This window comes from Ornithorhynchus anatinus, chromosome 3 (assembly GCF_004115215.2).
Source record: "Ornithorhynchus anatinus isolate Pmale09 chromosome 3, mOrnAna1.pri.v4, whole genome shotgun sequence".
In the NCBI taxonomy this organism is placed as follows: Eukaryota; Metazoa; Chordata; class Mammalia; order Monotremata; family Ornithorhynchidae; genus Ornithorhynchus; species Ornithorhynchus anatinus.
Window position 1 is genome coordinate 43,817,335 of NC_041730.1, and position 19,712 is coordinate 43,837,046.

Sequence of the window (19,712 nt, forward strand, 5' to 3'; positions counted from 1 at the left end):
TGAGGAGGTGTGACAGCTCTCCAGAACAATAAACTTCCCGACAAAGGCTAGTTCTCTTCACTGTCCGCTTTTCTCTTACCTTTCTGGATAGCCTTGAGTAAAAAAGAATTCTCCTGGAAAAAAGGAGAATTCATTCATTCTCCCGCCCCTGCCACTCACTGATTGCTCACATGCAGAGCTCGGTTCAGTCTTGTCTCTGCTTTGGGCCAAGCACCGGATCCATCTTGGACAAGTCTACAATTTCTAACTATTCCCTGGAAACACTCCCCTCGACCTCAGCTGCAGACCAGGCCAGGGAGTCAGAAGGACCTGATTGGCAATTCCAACTCAGCCACTTGTCTGCAAGTCATTTCACTTCTCTGTGTCTCATTTACCTCGTCCCTAAAATGGGGATTAAGACTGTTAGCCACATGTGGGACAGGGACTATGTTCCACCTGATTCATTTGTATCTACCTCAGTGCTTAGTACAGTGCCTGGCACATAGTAAGTGCTTAAATAGCATTATAGGAAAAAAAACCTGGGGAAATAGAGGGGACCCAGCAGCCCATGACGCAAGGTACATCTCCCAAAGGAGATCAGAACTCCCTATGTTCTTGCCCCTCTTAGAGTAGTTTAGACTGGGGCAGAAAGTGGTCATGACTGCTCCTGGGAAGATCCCAGTGGAACTGGCTGCAGAATGGAGACAAAAACATCTCGGGGTAGAAGGATGGTAGGGAGCAGCCTGTTAGAACAGCATCGCAACATCAGGGAAGAGTACAGCAGTGGGAGAGCTCACCTCCTCCAAGAGGCCTTCCCAGACTGAGCTCCTCCCTTTTCCCTCTGCTCCCCCTCCACCCTCTGCTCCTCCGTCTTCCCCCTTCACCTCCCCTCAGCTGAGCCCCCTTTCCCTCTGCTCCTCCCCCCCTCCCCTCAGCACTGTGCTCATTTGTATATATATTATTTATTACCGTATTTATTTTGTTAATGAGGTGTACATCCCTTTGATTCTATTTATCGTGATAATGTTGTCTCGTTTTTGTTTCGTTCTGTTTTGCTCTGCCGCCTGTCTCCCCCGATTAGACTGTGAGCCCGTCACTGGGCAGGGATCGTCTCTATCTGTTGCCGAATTGTATATTCCAAGCGCTTAGTACAGTGCTCTGCACATAGTAACCGCTCAATAAATACTATTGAATGAATGAATGAATTTGGGGTTCAGAGCTACCTTTCTCTTCTGTAGTCATTACTGTCTGTCCTGCTTAAAGACATGGCTTGGTGAATTAATATTTCAGGAGGATGGGTCGGGGGGCCGTGGAGAGAGAGAGAGACAGTTGGAAGGAGGGCCTCCTACTTGTGGAAATTTTTGGTCATTCTCTGCCATCTTCTATTTCTTAGCAATCTGTTTCTTTCAGTTATCTATCTCCCTTACTTGCCTATCTCTTCTTGTCTCTGATTCTCTTCAATTCACCCTCTGTCTCTCTTTTAGCTCCAGAAAATTTGGTCGTTTTAATTATTTTTCCTTACCATAAGAGTAAAAGAGATCAATCTTTTCTCCAGAGTCATTCACCTATTTTGAAATATCCATGTAAGACAGCTCCCTTTCATCTGGTTATATTTTCTAGGAATAATTTTTATCATTAATTGAGCCCTAAATCTTCTGAGTAGTTTTATCTCCAAGTTAGTTTAGCGATATCTTCAATAAATTCTTCCTGTTTTTATGTCAAATTTTAAATTGGACAAGCTTCATCTTACAGTCTTTTATAAGAAACCATTTTTGAACTGTGTTACACTGTGATACAGGACTATTCTAGTTCACAAACCCTTTCAAAATGTGCCATTTCTCGTTATATTGTGTGCAGTCATAGTGTCTACTGGCTGTTGTGTAGTTTCCAAAGGAGCTCTGAGTCTCCCTGTATGGTGCCTTGACATGTCATATAGTTTACTGTGTTCACCCTGTTATGCTCCCAAATTTAGGGCTGAATAGGGGGTGTTGCATTTATAATCAATATATTTAAAGTGTCTTTCAAACACTAGTCTTTTAAGCAAGAAATTCTTTGTTGGAGTAAAAGGAAAAGACAAGCAAGGGAAATTTCAGTATCTTCAGCCAGTTCATTCAGACGTATTTATTGAGTGTTACTGTGTGCAAAGCACTGTACTAAGCACTGCCCAGTCATTTCAGAGTCTAGGGGGGAGACAAACATTAATATAAATAAATAGATAAATTATAGATATATGCACTGGGAGGATGAATGAAGGAGCGAGTAAGAACAGCACAGAAGGGAGTGGGAGAAGAGGAGAGGAGGGTTTAGGGAAGGTTTCTTGGAGGAGATGTGCCTTCAATAAGGTTTTGAAGTGGGGGAGAGCAATTATCTATATGATATGAGGAGGGAGAGTGTTCCAGGCCAGAGGTAGGATGTGGGCGAGAGGTCGGCAGTGAGATAGATGAGATCGCGGTACAGTGAGAAGGTTAGCAATAGAGGAACAAAGTGTGAGGGCTGGGTTGTAGTAGGAGAGTAGCGAGGTGAAGTCGGAGGGGGCAAGGTGAGTAAGTGCTTTAAAGTCAATGGTGAGGAGTTTTTGTTTGACATAGAGGCAGACAGGCAACTGTTGGAGTTTCTTGAGGAGCGGGGAAACTTGATCTGAATGTCTTTTGAAGGAAAATGATTCGGGCAGCAGAATGGACTATGGACCGGAGTAGGGAGAGACAGGAGGCAGGGAGATCAGCAAGGAGGCTGACACAATAATGAAAGCAGGATAGGATAAGTTTCTTCAGTTTCAATCTGTAGAAATCCCCAGGCAGATCAGATATTTTTCTGAAAAATAGGAAATGATCTCCATTATTTCATTACTGAACCAAATCAGAGAGAATCCGAATGCCCTTTCTGGTGTCTTGAAATACATTCAATTCTGCCAGATCATATATGTTTTTACTAGTCTAGGGTAGAATCACAGGAGGGGGACTATCTAATGCCCACCTTACACGGAGTACAGTGTTCTGAACACAGGGAGTATTCGAAAAATACTATTACTACTACTAAATAACTCATATAAATAGTAAAAGAAGTCAATATTGGAAATCTCCCGTTTGTTGTATTTAAAAAGAGAATGAAAACATTTCTGGTCAGGAAACATTTTGGAAACACTTAGGAAACATGTTGGTCACCTAACATTTGACTTGAGAACTTTCTGTTGCAAAAACAAAGTTGCTTTTTTCTGAACAGGTTCTGCTTTCTTTGAACTATCTTGGGAACTTCGATTTTTGTGCTCCCCACTCTTCTCTGAGAGGAATACTCAAAGTACCTTAGTCCTACTCTTGATTCTGCACCTTCTCCTTTTCTTCTGAACCCCGTAAAATAAGAAGCCTGCTTATTTCAAAAGGAATTTCACCCCAGGAATCTCTATGTAATCCAAAGTAATTATGCAAAATGTTTAATTTGTGTAAATAAGAAAAAGATGACTTTGGAATTAACCATGAACACCAATAACAGGCACAAAAGTTTTGGAATTTAATAATAACATTTTATACTCTTTTTAACAGGAAATTGCAAAAACATCACCCGAAAATTATAGTCCTGGACAATTGTGAGACTTCTGCATCCCCTCTAAGTATCAGTGGTGTCGAGCCAAAGCAATTTTAAGATGATTTAGTTGGACCGTCTAGGGAAACGGTGCACAGATCTCAATCAGATTATTCACCAAGGTAAGAGTGTTACTTTGATAGCTTGAGATACATTTTAAAGTGCAAAAAGTGAAGGCCTCAATCCTCTATAAATATTTTGATTGTGTTTAGTCAATAGTGTGTTCATATTAGTTTTACATAGTTTCTGTTAAATGAAAGGCTGTAGAATGGTGTTCACTTACAGAAGAAATTACCAGTTTAATGATCATTGTGGCCATTTTATTAGATTTTTAGGGTCTGTAAATTGACGATCTTGGTTACTATCTGGGAAGCGTTCTTGAAGAGAAAGATTTAGATCTCCTTCATTTTTTATAACACTACTATGAGATCTTATCTATGCTTGCATATGGATCTTAAATAACTATTGTGTGATAGGCACCTCCTTTCTCATTGTTTCAACTTAAATAGATCCTTGCTGGACCAATGGTTTAGTCTCATATAGAGACTGTTTTGTTTTCAAATTTGTCTGATCCTTCTCAAAGAGATTAACTCTCCCCTTAGCGCTGCTCGCCAACTGGATCTACCGGCTGATGGTTTCTCAGCTACCCACTTCTATGTTACATTAAGACCTCACATCACGATAACTTTATATTATTTATTCTACCTTCCTGGGTAGTTTTTGCTCCTTTCTAGTTTTTGCTCCTTTCACTTCAACACCCAGCCACTGCTGGGACGTCCTGCTATTATCTGTTCCCCCGGCGCGCTCCGTCCAGGGATTCTGTGTTGAATCTCGCCACTGACTTCTCACCCTTGTGCTGCCTTGGAGTGCCCTCTCTCCTCATATCCTACAATGTCTCTCCCCCACTTCAAAACCTTACTGAAGGCACTTCTCCTCCAAGAGGCCTTCCCTGAGTAAGCCCGCCTGTCCTCTCCCTCACTCCCTTGTGCATCATCCTGAGAAGCTCTCTTTATTCATTCCCCCGCCCAGTCCCACAGCACTTATGTACATTTCTGTAATTTATTCATTTATATTAATGCCTGGCTCCCCCTCTAGACTGTAAGTTCATTGTGGGCTGGGAATGTGTCTGTTAAGTTGTTGTATTGTACTCTTCCAAGCGCTCAATACAGTGCTCTGCACACAGTAAGTACTCAATATATATGGTTGACTGACCGACTGACTGACTTAGAAGTGTCTCAATGCTAGCTGTATGGCGAAGTGGATGAAGCAAGGGCCTGGGAGTCAGAAGGTCATGGGTTCCAATCCTGGCTCTGCCACTTGTCTGCTGTGTGACCTTGGGCACGTCGCTTCACTTTTTTGTGCCTCAGTTACCTCATCTGTGAAATGGGGATTGAGTTTGTGAGCCCCACGTGGTGCAGAGTATGTGTCCAACCCAATTGGCTTGTATCCACCCCAGCACTTAGGACAGGGCCTGACACACAGTAAGCGCTTAGCAAATTATTATCATTATTATTATTGTTGTTATAGGAGACCCAAACCCCTACAGCTTTGTTGACCTTCCCTGACGGTTTGTTGTGGGCAGGGACATATCTACCAACTCTGTTCTATTGTAGTCTCCCAAGCACTTAGTATAGTGCACTGAACACAGTAAGTGCTCAATAAATACAATTGATTGACTGGATAGAAGATGCAGCTTGGTCTAGTGGAAGAAGCAGTGTGGCTTAGTGGAATGTGTATGGGCTTGGGAGTCAGAGGTCGTAGGTTCTAATCCCGGTTCCGCCACTTGTCTGCTGTGTGACCTCGGGCAAGTCACTTAACTTCTCTGTGCCTGTTACCTCATCTGTAAAAATGGGGATTAAAAAAAAAAGTTTGAGCCCCACGTGGGACAATCTGATTACCCTCTATCTACCCCAGCGCTTAGAACAGTGCTCTGCACATAGTAAGTGCTTAACACATACCACAATAATAATAATAATAATAATAAAGCACGAGCCGGGGAGTCAGAAGGTCTTGCATCAAATCCCTGCTCTGCCCCTTGTCTCCTGTATGACCCTAGGCAAGTCACTTCACTTCTCTATGCCTAAATTACCTCATCTGTAAAGTGAGGATTAAAGGTATGAGCCCCACATGGAACATGGACTGTGTCCAATCTGATTAGCTTGAATCTACCCTAGTGCTTAGTACAGTGCTCAGCACAAAGTAAGAGCTTAACAAACACCATTTTAAAAAAAAAGTAGTGAGCGTGATGTCTCCTTGTTGCCATACTGTGTCAATCTGCCTGAAACTATGTTGCCATTTTTTACTCTGTCTTCTCGAAGTATACTTGAATCTGTGACCTTTGGGCATTTGGTATTTGCCTGTCCCTTAACCCCACAGCACTTATGTGTATATCTATAAATTATTTATTTATACTGTCTGGCTCTTCCTCTAGACTGTAAACTCACTGTGGGAGAATATGTCTACCAACTCTGTTGTACTCTCCCAAGTGCTTAGTACAGTGCTCTGCACAAAGAAAGTGCTCAGTACCATACCATTGATTGATTGATTATACATTCAGTTTTGTATATCAGTGTGTTCAGCAGAATTTAAGCTCTGTATTATTAGCAAAGATCTTTTGTTGTGTATAGGGTCTCTCAGGGGCAGGCCGGTACATAAGTTTGTTTTGCTTTGGATTTATCAGCCTATAGTGTCCCAAATCTGCCAAGTTTTACACTAATTGTAGCAGCAAACAAAACTCATTACACATCCATGAACCCCTGAAGATGGGCCTGACCGGAGAGGAGAAGAGGAAGGCAGGAATTGAGCGTGTGTGCCGATTCTGTGAGTTCTTGTTGGGGACTCTGCAATTGCAACAGGCTCCTCTTTTGGGGGAATTAATCCAGAAGCACAGGAGTCAGGAGATTTGGATTGCTTCGCTGAATAACACCAAATTAGAACTAAAATGAACAAAAGTAGGGACCACCCCAGATTTGAGCAATCTGGGGCAAAAGAGCAGATAGAAAAGCTAGTCGGGATCCCATTCCTAACTCTGCAAAGGCCTCCACCATCGTGGCTGAAGTAGACGCTCAAACAGAGCGATGGCCAAAGTCAGTGTTTGATCCATAGAGGATTCATTCATTCACTCATTCAATTAATCGTATCTATTGAGCGCTTACTATGTGCAAAGCATTGTACTAAGCACACAATGCTTAGAGAGAATAGAGAGGAGAGAGAATGGGAGAGAACAATATAACAAACAGACACATTCCTTCCCACAATGAGCTCACAGTCCAGATGGAAAGAATATCAGTGGAGAAATATAGGGGACTGAGGATTTACTCCTGTGCATCTAGAATTGATCAGAGAAACAATCAGTGCTCTCAGCGCAGTGCTGAGAGCCACATGATTAGAATGCATAGCTTAAGACTTTTGCCTGTGGAAAAGAAAGAGGCTTCCATTTGAAACAGCCTTAAACGATCAGGCAATCAATCAAAGGAATTTCTTGAGGGTTTACGATGTACTAAACAACTGGGAGAGTTCAAAACAAATGGAATTAGCAGACGAGTTTCCTGACCACAAGACGTTTTATGATCTTATCCTAACCTCCTTTATCCTAGCTTTAATAATAATAATAAATGTTGGTATTTAAGTGCTTACTATGTGCAGAGCACTGTTCTAAGCACTGGGGTAGATACAGGGTAATCAGGTTGTCCCACATGAGGCGCACAGTCTTCATCCCCATTTTACAGATGAGGGAACTGAGGCACAGAGAAGTGAAGTGACTTGCCCACAGTCATACAACTGACAAGTGGCAGAGCAGGGATTCGAACCCATGACCGCTGACTCCCAAGCAGAATGAAAGTAGCCTCATCACATAGAACGCGTCTTCTCAGCGGGGCCCAGGCTAGAACAAATCAAGAAGCATGGAAGCAGCCCTAAGAATCACAGAAGCACCACAAAGATGAGGTTTCTCCCAGTCACACTTGAGACCCAATGAGGTGGAGCTCTTCTCTTTTGGCAGAGAAAACAAACTCCGAGAATATTCCAATGACTTCTGAGAGGTGTAGGCAAACCAGTCCTTTCGCTCCCTGGTTCCTGGAGTTTTTCTTGTTCTTAATATGAATAAATACATTACGGATATGTACGTAAGTGCTGTGGGGCTGAGGGAAGGGTGAATAAAGGATGTAAATCTAATTGCGAAGAGAATTATCCATGTTTTTAAAGGGAGATAATAGTAGTTTGAAAAATGGTATAGAATCTTTATGATATTTAAGGATCCTAGCGGTAGCTTGCAGCTAGAAGAAAAATGATTTGATACTAATATTTTTACCTCATCTTAACACAGTGGGACTCAGACACTAACATGAGTGGGTGCCCACAGTAATTTATTTTCTGTGAGATTATGCCCTTGTCAGACTTCTAATGGCTCCAGATGTGAACCTTGAGGGCAGAGACCGTGTCTTTTGTTCTGCCATACTTTCCTAAACAGTTAGTAATAATGATAAAAATAATGATATTTGTTAAGCCCTTACTATGTGCCAGGCACTGTACTAAGCTCTGGATTGGATATAAGCAAATCAGATTGGACACAGTTCCTGTCACATGTGGGGTTCACCGTCTCAGTCCTCATTTTACAGATGAGGTAACTGAGTCACAGAAAGGTGAAGTGACTTGCCCGAGGTCACACAGCAGACAGTGGCAGAGCTGGGATTAGAACCCATGACCTTCCGACGCCCAGCTTCTATCCACTAGGCCACGCTGTTTCCTCAGTGCAGTGCTTTGTGCATTAAAAATGCTCAGTAAATACCATTGTTGATTAATCCAAGCATAACATCCCAATATTAAGTAAAACGAAGCATAATTCAAATCTCTCAGGAATCTGCAGAAATAGAAGCTTTTTCTGCTGACTACTTTAGTAGTAGTTGTCACTAGTTTTTAATGTCAGTGAAGAATTTCTCCAGTTTAGGTTGAACAGCAGTCTTCCTCCCTTTTTCGTAAAGCACCGCGTCCAGTTGCCCCATATATTCTTTCCCAGGGCTTAATAAATACTAGTATTACAGCTACTACCTGGGAGCAGACCAACTCCTTTCAATCACGTCTGTGCACTTTTGACCTCTTCTTCCCCTTAACATCTTTTCCAATCTTAAATTATAAATTCATCCACTCCTTGGAAAATTGATGCAAGAACTTTTAATCCTCAAATTTTTTTCTGTTTAAGGCTCCTGCACTAATACACAGGAATGTTGACGTTCACTGAAGTGACGTTTGGATAGTGATGCATTCATCCTATGAATAAAATGCAATTATATGCTATCCATTTCTAAATTAAGTTGCCTCTTTACTTAACCACTTTTATTATCTGAGGTGCTTATTCAACTGTGCTTTAGAAGCTTTACTTTCTCATTAGTGATTTTGTTCCAGTAAAAAAAAAATCCAAATACATTTTACGCTAATGCTCTCTTTAAAGGAAGTTGCCTACATTTACCTTAAATAGATATTCTGCAATTGCACGCTCAAAATGTATACAAGTGCTTAGAAAAACCTAGTTTTTTAGGCTTAGCGTCATATACAGGTGGCTTCTAAGCAGGTTTCACTATAATCAGAATTTTTTTCTATTTCTATATTGAAAGGCATTCATTTTAATAATTTAAGTTCCTCTCATCCTGTATCTTCCATGCCCAAGTATTATGCTTTTTTCATAACATTTGGAAATATGGAAATAAGCTTTTATTTCTTCTACTCCAACGATTTGTACAATTTAAACAATTTAAGAATTGTTTAAATTATATGTGTTAAAGTCGTGCTACATAATTCACAGAACTAATTTGATTTAGACCAACATATTTCTAGCTTATTTACACTTTTTCCTCTTAGTAATTTTACTGTTTTTCTCTTTCTAATTTTAACCTTGTTTGTGATTCTCCCCCGTATCCTCTATTTGGAATTTCCTCTTTCCTTTACATTTGGTATCATCAATTGATATGGCATCTTGCCGAGCATATGCCATTATTAATAATGCAAGTGTAGATCATCGTGAAGGCCAGATCCTTTGGTCAGTCAGTCAATTGTATTTATTGAGCGCTCACTGTGCTAAGTGCCTGTGAGAGTACAATACAATAAACAGACACATTCCTTGCCCACAACGAGCTGGGGAATAAAACCTGTGACTCAGGAACCATAGCTGCCTCTTAATTTGTGGGGAGGGGAGCAAGGTGTTTAAAAACAACCAGCCAGGGCCTCAGACTAAGGAAGGAGTCCTACTAAACACCCACAGTCCACTATAACCTTCCTAAAATGTGCAAGAGATGATACAAGGCTACTGGACACTGAACTCCTGGTCCGGCTCATCGCCACTGGAGGGGGAAGAGGGTAAATTAGGGGGAATCATCCACAGGCAACCAGTCCAGAGCCCACCACCAGGTCCGATGGCTGTGCGCCACCAATCCCAGAAGGTCCCTCCCCCAGTCCCCTGCCTTGGTTATCCCAGGAAGCTCCAGGGACTGGTGGGTGGCCTCAGGTGGGACCTGAATCATACTGCCCAAACTGCCCACCCTGTGTCATTTGGATGGGGAGTTCTCACCCTGTTAGCCCCAGAGAGGGAGTTCCTACCCATAGACGGAAAGGAATCTCCTCACCTCCCCGACCCTGGAGGCTCCCATGGGCTCTGTATCTCTTCAGATTCTCAATGAAATAAGTGATATCATTATATTGAAATTGTGTGATTGGTTATTAGTTCACCAACTGCTCAGAGGTTTCATTTTTGTTCGGCTCTCCCGCACAAAACAGTTGCCAGCCCGAAGTTTGTAAGCCTGATTAAAATTGAAAAAGGTCTAAAAATGCTCTGCATATAAATCAATAGTGTAAAATAACTGAGGCTGTTCCACTCTGGCTGGAAGGCCAGAGAATTGCTGCAAGTGGAGTTAAGTCAGTTTGGTTGAATGCCCTGAATTCTGTTTTTATCAAGCCAGCCATTCACCCAGATTTGCCACCATTCCGAGATGAGATCAGCCTCTCTATGAGCCTCAGTACAAGTGAGTCTCAGAGCCTAAAAATCCAGTGCTAGTTTGGAGTACCAGTGTTCTTATGGACATGTGGGAGTTAGTCTGACATAGCACCCTCGCCTCTAGGCTAGCTCTAGTGGATATTTTTAGTGGGGCTTCTGTTCAGTATGTGTGCATCCTCTAGACCGTAAGCTCGTTATGGGCAGGGAATGTGTCTGCTAATTCTGTTGTATCGTACTCTTCCAAGCGATTAGTACAGTGCTCTGCACATAGTGTGTGTCAATGCCAGTGATTGCTTCAGTATATGTAAGGGTGAGTTCCTTGAATTATGTGTAAATATTCACATCCATGAATTCATAAAAATCACAACAGGAAAACCTTTTGTAGTACTAGGTGTTATGCCTGATGCATAGGCCTTTCTATTATATAAGTTCTATTGAGTCAATAGGTCTTTAAGGGGTTTGCTGAGATCTCAAATTTTTCACAAGCTTAAAATTCTTTTAAAGTTCTAAAGACTATGTATCCTTAAAATGGATAATATTGTTAATGTTAACATCTTTGTAATAAGCCCAGGTAACCAAACCAAAATCTAAAAATGAGATAAATGAAGGAATTTCAAAGTAACTAAACACAAACTTCCCAAATACCCGTTATACTCTGATGTTGGATTCTCCTATTGTAAATGATGAATGAGTTTTGGTCCAGTTAGAAAGATTTCAGGATCAAGAACTTGAGAGAGAATTAATTATGCCACATGCAAAATATACTGGGATGGCTGAAGCCTGTCAAATCTAAGACAGTTATCCTATTTTTGACTGTAGCATTACAAACTTAATATTTCTGTTCTGTCTCCCAACCTACCATTGCTAAATCACGTCATTTGAGATTTTACTTGTTTAAAACTTCTTTTGTCCACCCTGTTTACAGTTATCCTATTTCAGCACACTTTTAGAGCAGCTACTTTAATCAATTAATCATCAGTGGTATTTATTGAGAGCTTAGTGTGTGCAGAGCACTATACTAAGTGCTTAGGAAAGAGTACTACAACGAAATTGGTAGGCACATTCCCTGTCCTCATGGACCTTATGGTTTACAGCAGGAGACAGACATTAAAATAAATAACAGATATGTACATAAGGGCTGAGGGGCTGAATATCAGGTGTTTAAAAGGTATAGGTTCCAGGCCATAGACAATGCAGAAGGAAGACAGAGTAGAGGAATGAAGGCTTAGTTGGAGAAGGTCTTTTGGAGGCAATGCAAATTAAATAAAACTTTAAAGGTGGAGAATGTGGTTGTCTGTCATATATGAGTAGGGAGGAGGGAATTTCAGGCCAGAAAAAGAACATGGGTAAGGGGTCAGCAGGGAGAAAGACACGACTGAGGTACAGTGAGTAGATTGGCATTAGAGGAGTGACATGTGTGGGCTGGATTTTGGTAGGAAATCACGAAGATAGCATCATCCTAACCGTTGTTGGGCAGGGATTGTCTCTATTTGTTGCTGAATTGTACTTTCCGAGGGCTTAGTACAGTGCTCTGCACACATAAATACGATTGAATGAATGAATGAAAAATGACATTTATTGAGCACTTACTATGTACTCGAGAGAGTATAATAAAAGCAAAGTTGGTAGACACGTTCCTCACCCACAGTGAGTTTATAGTCTAGGAGGGGAGACCAGCATTATTAAGAATAAATAATTATCATATGCAATTTAAAGATAGGTACATAAATTCGCTGGGGTTGGGCGAAAGATGACCGAAGATCACAGATCTAAGTGCATAGATGATGCAGAAGGAAGAGGGAGCTGGGGAAAAGAGGCCTTAATTGGGGTAGGAGATTTGACCTTAATAAGGCTTTGAAGGTGGGGAGAGCGGTGATTTGACTAGGGGGAGGATCTGGGAAAGGGGTCGTGGGTGAGGTAGATGAGTTCAGAGCACAGTGATATGGGTCTTGGGGAGCAAAGTGTGCTGGCTGGGCTATAATTAGAAATTATAATTAAAAATAATTAGAAAATTGACACCCCCCAAGCACATTTATGTTTATAAGTGTTTTCTACCTTTTATACTAGACAATTTCAGTTGATTTGTGTGCATATTTTGGTTTGTTTCTTTGAATTTTTTGTATTTAGTGAAATGCAATTTTTAATTAATATTAAAACTGTGTAATACGATAAGAATACGTTTAAAATTTGATAATGATAAAATAAATCACCATATCTCTTCAGAAAGGTTTAAGTATTCTAGGAATATAAAGCAAGAAATATGTGCTTGTCAAATATACAGTATAAATAAATAATAATTTAGATGAAAATGGATGACTAGATATAACAAAGAGACTACCAAATAATGAAGGGCTAAAGAGTGGTTGTTAGGTTTGATGTACTTCATTGTATATTGTAAGTAATTGCTATCTGTAAAAATTCTATGGCTTCTGTATAAGAAAGAGAGACAATTTGACAGGCAACACTAGTACTAAGCGACAGCAAGTACAAATTCTTGGCAACTGTCATTATTCTGCTGTTGAATTCACAACCCAAACTGGGTAATAACATAGAGCCACATCAGCAGTGTGGCCTAGTGGAAAGAACCTGGACCTGGGAGTCAGAGGCCCCTAGGGTGTTATCCTGGCTCTGCCTCTTGTCTTCTGTGTGACCTTGAGCAAGTCATTTAACTTCTCTGGGTCTCTGTTTTCTCAACTGGAAAATGGGGATTACCCGGTGTTGGTTCTCCTTCAGATGAGTCTCATGTCGGGGCAGGAACTCTGTCCAACTTGATTACTGTTTATCTATTCCAGCACTTAGAATAGTGCTTGAACACACACTAAGCATTTAATAAATACCATTATCATTATTAATGCAGTAGGGCTCAAAAGCCATTTTTTTAAAAAAATCTAATTAGCTGTCAAAGTAGCTGTATTTTTCACTTATGGACACATCTTATAGACTCATACAGGGTTATGCCTTAAATAGAAAACTGATGGGCTTTGCTTTAACACTAACTTACATTTCATTTCCCATATTATTTTCAGTTTATGTTGCTATGTATAATGGTTGAGTTTGCACATGGATGTATTCTATTTACGCTAGGTGCACAGCTCTGAACTAAGCACTGGGAAAAAAGTATACAGAGGATATAGACATAGTCTATATAGTCTCCAGAAGAGTCTCAAAATAAACAGTGAATTTTGAGAAAATGAAATGTTATTTTCTTTGACCTTAATTCAATAAGGTAAAGATAGAAAAAAAGTACTAAAAATAAGAATGACTCCTAACTACATGTTGTCTATTGATAGTTTCATCCTTTTTTGGACAATGTGATGGACAAGCCTTTCCCTGTGTCCCCCTTTGTCACCTGTGAAATGGGGAGCTCCTCCTCTCCTACTACTTTAAATTCCATGCAAATGGCTGTCAATTGGAGCCATACCTTCTCTCTTCTGCTATCTTGATTTCCTCTTACCTTCAGAACATCTCTACCTGGACATTCCACTTCCACCTCAAGCTCAACAGGCCTATAACTGAACTTCTCTTCTTCCCTTACAAATCCTCTCCTCCTTCTAACTTCCCCACCACGATTTGGCACCACCACCATCCTGATCCCTGTCCCTCTAGCCCTTCAAATTGGCATTATTCTTGACCCTTCCCTCTCTTTTAACTCCCGTATTCGATCTGCTTTAACTATTGAATCAACCTCCTTCTTGACCTCCATGCTTCCTGTCTCTCACTCCATACTTCACTCTGCTGCCCAGGTTATTTTTCTAAAAAACAGTGCAGTCCATTATCTCCCCACTCCTCAAAAATCTCCAAGGATTGCCCATCCAGTCCTGCATCAAATGGAAACTTTTAAAGCACCTTGGTGAAACGAGAAGCCAATTCACCAAATAACCACAACTGCTCCCTTGCCAGCGAGATTCCCCTGGCCTGCGTAGCCTGTAGAATCTCCCCTCCCCTTACCAGCACCTGATGGTACTTGATCTGTCTGGGCAGGAATGAGAAAAACCTAGTGCATCAATCTGACCTCAGCTACTCCTCCTTCCAACACCTGGAGCACTTGCCCAGTCAGGAACAAGGTGAAGCGCTGTCAGGAACAAGGTGAAGCTGAAGTAATCTGTACAAACATCTGGATTGTTGGGAAGGTTGTGATTCTTGGGCCCGACTGGCCCGCTGGAGCGATGAAAAGCCCGAGAGCGGCTCCCTGGACTGTAACTACTGTAGCTCTTACTGTTTCACTTACTGCTGTTTCCATGTTATTTTGTTGTTTCTTCTTTGTTCATCCATTGCCTTGCCTTTCTCTCCCCTTAGTCTTAGATTGTGAATTCCTCTGTGTGGAAACTGGGATCTAATTTATCCTCCATTGTACTCTTCTCCAATGCCTAGTACAGGTCTCTGCACACTGTAAAGACTCAATAAATACTACTGAATGAATGAATGGACTAATAAGTACTTACGTACATATCTGTAATTTTCTTTATATTGATGTCTGTCTCCCCATCTCTCCACTCTAGGATGCAAGCTCACTGTGCACAGGGAATGTCACTGTTTATTGTTGTATGGTACTTTCCCAAGCACTTAGTACAGTGTTCTGCACACAGTAAGCGCTCAATAAATGCAATTCAATCATTCATCATTCAATTGTATTTACTGAGCGCTTACTGTGTGCAGAACTACTGCTCTGGTAGAGAGAGCAGTAAGAGCTGGGAGTCTCCCCTGCCCCTTCAAGGGGTTAAGGGAATAAGAGTAAGGGATAAGTAGTAAATTCTCTGAGGACTGAGGAGAATCAATGATTGATTTATCAATGACTGAATGGTTAAAGATTTGATGCTAATTAATTTCAGACAATTCATTATGCTTTCCAAAGTAGTGAATAACTAGAAATAAACCTCCAACAAGTGTTACTTCAGTCCCAAATTCATTTATTAATTTTTTTAAAGGATAGTTAATACAAGTAATTGGGTAACTATAAATAAAACACCAAGCATAGGATAGACTCCTCTTTCTATACCAGACTGCAGACTTTATTTTGGTTAGATTCTTATTACTGTACTAAAAAGATTCATTTAAATAGCTGAATTGTTTTAAAAAAATGTAATTTTCATGTAAAGTCTATTGGTACATTTTTATATAAGACCGTTGATTTGTTTTCATAGTAGCAGTAGTATTAATTGCCTGAAATGTACTGCACACCGTACAAAGGGATGGAAAAAAAATACAGGAGTGAGAATTAGATTTGGTATCTGTCCAACCAGGAGCTCCTATCCGAAAATAAGGCTGGGAAGGGTTTGGTGGAAGACACAATAAAAAAGCTCAAATAATGTAAATGCCAGAACAAAATAAAATACAAAGCCCTGAGTTCAGCAAGTCCAGTGGTAAAGGAAACCATTAGAAGCCTCAGGGTGCTGTTACCTCGGTCACCCAGAACCAAGTCACTTTTGGACTTTTCTGTAGGGGGAGTTTAATGCCTGGGCAAAGTTACAATTGATATAAAATTTACATTTTCCTTCCACTGGGCTTGGGAGTTCCTTCCACTGGGCTTGGGAGTCAAAGGACGGGAGTTCTAATTCCAGCTCCACCACTTGTCTGCTGTGCGACCTTGGGCAAGTCATTTAACTTCTCTGTGCCTCAGTAACTTCATCTGTAAAATGGGGATTAAGACTGTGAGCCTCAAGTGGGACAACCTGATTATTCTGTATCTACCCCAGTGCTTAGAACAGTACTTGGCACAGAGTAAGCGCTTAACAAATACCAACATTATTATTAGTAAGCTCTTAACAAATACCATAATTATTATTATTATTACTGAAAGCCCCGTGGCTGGCAAAATCGTGGTTAAGAAGGCCAAAGTCTTATAGAATAAATTAGGTCCAAGACTTCATTCAGCATGAATAGCTTCACTTTTACTGAGCACTTGATATTCATCCTACTCTCCTCCCCATAGCACTTAGGTGCCTATCCTTATTCTCTCCCATTTGCTCTAACTATAATTTATTTCTATGTCTGTCTCCCCCTCTGGACTGCAAATTCTTTGTGGGCTGTGACTGTGACTATTGTATCATATCAGTCAATCAATGGTATTTTGGGGGCATTTACTGGGTGCAGAACACTGTACGAAGCACTTGGGAGAGTACAGTACACCCAAGTTTGAGACATGTTCCCTGGCCCCAAGAGGTTTACAGTTTACAGGGGGAGGCAGATATTAAACTAAACTTATATGTACATAAGTGCTTGTGGGTCTGAGGGTGGGGTGAATACTAAGTGCCCAAAAGGCTTAGATTCAAATGCAAAGATAATGCAGAAGGGAGAGGGTGTGTTGGGGGGGGGGGGGCGTAGCGGGAGGAGGTTTAATGGGGAAGGTTTCTTGGGAGGAGATGTGATTTTAATAAGGCTTTGAAGGTGGGGAGAGCGGTGGCCCGTCGGACATGAAGGGGAAATGGAGTTCCAGGCCAGAGGGAGGACATGGGCAAGGGGGTCGGCGGTGAGATGGACGAGATGGAAGTTCAGTGAGTAAATTAGTGGGCTGGGTTATAGTAGGAAGCCAGCGAAGTAAGGTAGGAGGGGATGGGCTGATTGAGAACTTTAAAGCTGATAAGGAGGAGTTTCTGTTTGATGTGGAGGTGGATGGGCAACCACTGGAGGTTCTTTAGGAGTAGAGAGATGAGGGCTTTTTTTTTTTTCAAGAAAAATAATCTGGGCCGGTGATTGAAGTTTGGATTGGAGTGGGGAGAGACAGGAGGCTGATGGAGTAGTCAAGACAATATAAGTGCTTGGATTAACACTGTATCAGTTTGGATGGAGAGAAAAGAGTGCATTTTAACACCAGCTGTGGAGGAAGAACTGATGGGATTTGGTGACAGAATTAATATGTGGGTTAAATGAAAGGGATAAATTGAGGGTAATGCCAAAGTTTGTGAGACAGGGAGGATAGTGCTTTTATCTACACTGATGGGAAACATGGGGGAAGACAGGGTTCGGGTGGGAAGATGAGGAACTCTGTTTCAGACATGTAAAGTTGGAGATATCAGCGGGACATCCAGGTAGAGGTGTCCTGAAGGCAGGAGGAAATGCGATACTGCAGAGAAGAAGCGAGGTCAGGGCTGAAGCGGTAGACTTGGGGATCATATGCATAGAGATGGTAGTTGAGGCTGTGGAAGCAAATTAGTTCTCCAAGGGACTGGGTATAGACGGGGAATTAAAGGGGACCCAGAAGTGAGCCTTGATGAACTCCCACCATAAGAGGTGGGAAGCAGAGGAGGAATCTGCCAAAGAGACTCATTAGGAGTTGTCAGAGAAATAACAAGAGAGCCAGGAGATGACAGTGTCAGTGAAGCCAAGTTTGGAAGACGTTTTAAGGAGAAGTGGTGGTCCACAGTGACCAAGGCAGCCGAAAGGTCAAGGAGGATTAGGATGGAGTAGAGGTTGTTGGATCTGGCAAGAAGAAGGTCATTAGTGACCTTAGAGAGGACAGTTTCCATGGAGTGAAAGCCGGTTTCACCTCTACAATATCGCCAAGATCCGCCCTTTCCTCTCCACCCAAACGGCTACCTTACTGCTACGGGCTCTCGTTATATCCCGGCTAGACTACTGTCAGCCTTCTCTCTGACCTCCCTTCCTCCTCTCTCGCCCCGCTCCGGTCTATTCTTCACTCCGCTGCCCGGCTCATCTTCCCGCAGAAACGATCTGGGCGTGTCACTCCCCTTCTTAAAGAACTCCAGTGGTTGCCTATCGACCTCCGCTCCAAACAAAAACTCCTCACTCTAGGCTTCGAGGCTCTCCATCACCTTGCCCCTTCCTACCTCTCCTCCCTTCTCTCTTTCTACCACCCACCCCGCACGCTCCGCTCCTCTGCCGCCCACCTCCTCGCCGTCCCTCGGTCTCGCCTATCCCGCCGTCGACCCCCGGGCCACGTCCTCCCGCGGTCCTGGAACGCCCTCCCTCCTCACCTCCGCCAAACTCATTCTCTTCCCCTCTTCAAAACCCTACTTAAAACTCACCTCCTCCAAGAGGCCTTCCCAGACTGAGCTCCCCTTCTCCCTCTACTCCCTCTGCCAACCCTGCTTTACCTCTCCGCAGCTAAACCCTCTTTTTCCCCTTTTCCCTCTGCTCCTCCACCTCTCCCTTCCCATCCCCTCAGCACTGTACTCGTCCGCTCAACTGTAGATATTTCCATTACCCTATTTATTTTGTTAATGAATTGTACATCGCCTTGATTCTATTTAGTTGCCATTGTTTTTACGAGATGTTCTTCCCCTTGACTCTATTTACTGCCATTTTCTCGTCTGTCCGTCTCCCCCGATTAGACTGTAAGCCCGTCAAACGGCAGGGACTGTCTCTATCTGTTGCCGACTTGTTCATCCCAAGCGCTTAGTACAGTACTCTGCACATAGTAAGCGCTCAATAAATACTATTGAATGAATGAATGAATGAAAGTGGAAGCCAGATGGGAGAGCGTCAAGGAGAGGAAGCAGAGGCAGTGAGTGTAGATAGCTCACCAAAGAAGTTTGAAGAGGAATATGCGAGGAGGGAGATGGTGTGATTACTGGAAGGTTGTGGGGCCAAGGGGCGGTTTTTCTTTTAGGATAGGGGAGACAAGAGATGTTTGAAAGCAATGGAGAAGAAGCCATTGGAGAGTGAACAGTTGAAGATGGTAGTCAGGGAGGGAAAAAGATGGGGATAAGTGTTTTGATAAGATGCGCAGGGATGGGGTCAGAGGCGCAGGTGGAGGGGCAGACTTTGAGAGGAAGTGGGAGATTCCCCCCTTGAAATGCTGCAGAAAGATGGGGAAGTCAGAGGTAGCAGGAGGAGGAAGGGATGGAGAGAAGCAGGGGATATTTTAGGGAGATCATGCCTGATGTTTTCAATTATATCAATAAAGTATGTAGCCAAATCATTAGGGAAAAGAGATGGAGAAACATTGACAATTATGATATTCCTAGCTAGTTAATCAATCAATGGTATTTATTGAGTGCTTACTATGTGCAGAGCACTGTCTGAGCACTTGGGAGAGTACAATAAAAGAGTTGGTAGATATATTCCCTGCTCACAAAAAGCTTACAGTCTAGGCAAGAACAAAATGGTATTTATCTCTTCTAAGTCCACGTCTGTTTTTCCCGACCTAAATTGGGAGCCTCAGTAGGGATCGTGTCTAAGCTGTTTATTTTGTATTCACCCCAGCACTAAGCACACT

General features: G+C 42.1%; 1 protein-coding gene across 1 annotated transcript in view; it reads left to right on the forward strand.

The window, feature by feature from the left end:
• Positions 1 to 19,712, forward strand: part of DCDC1 (doublecortin domain containing 1) — a 406,529-nt gene that overhangs the window by 8,690 nt on the left and 378,127 nt on the right. Inside the window, exon 3 of the mRNA XM_029060915.2 lies at positions 3,516 to 3,677. The gene's annotated coding sequence lies outside the window, so the exon portion shown is untranslated. The remainder of the gene's footprint in view (positions 1 to 3,515; positions 3,678 to 19,712) is intronic.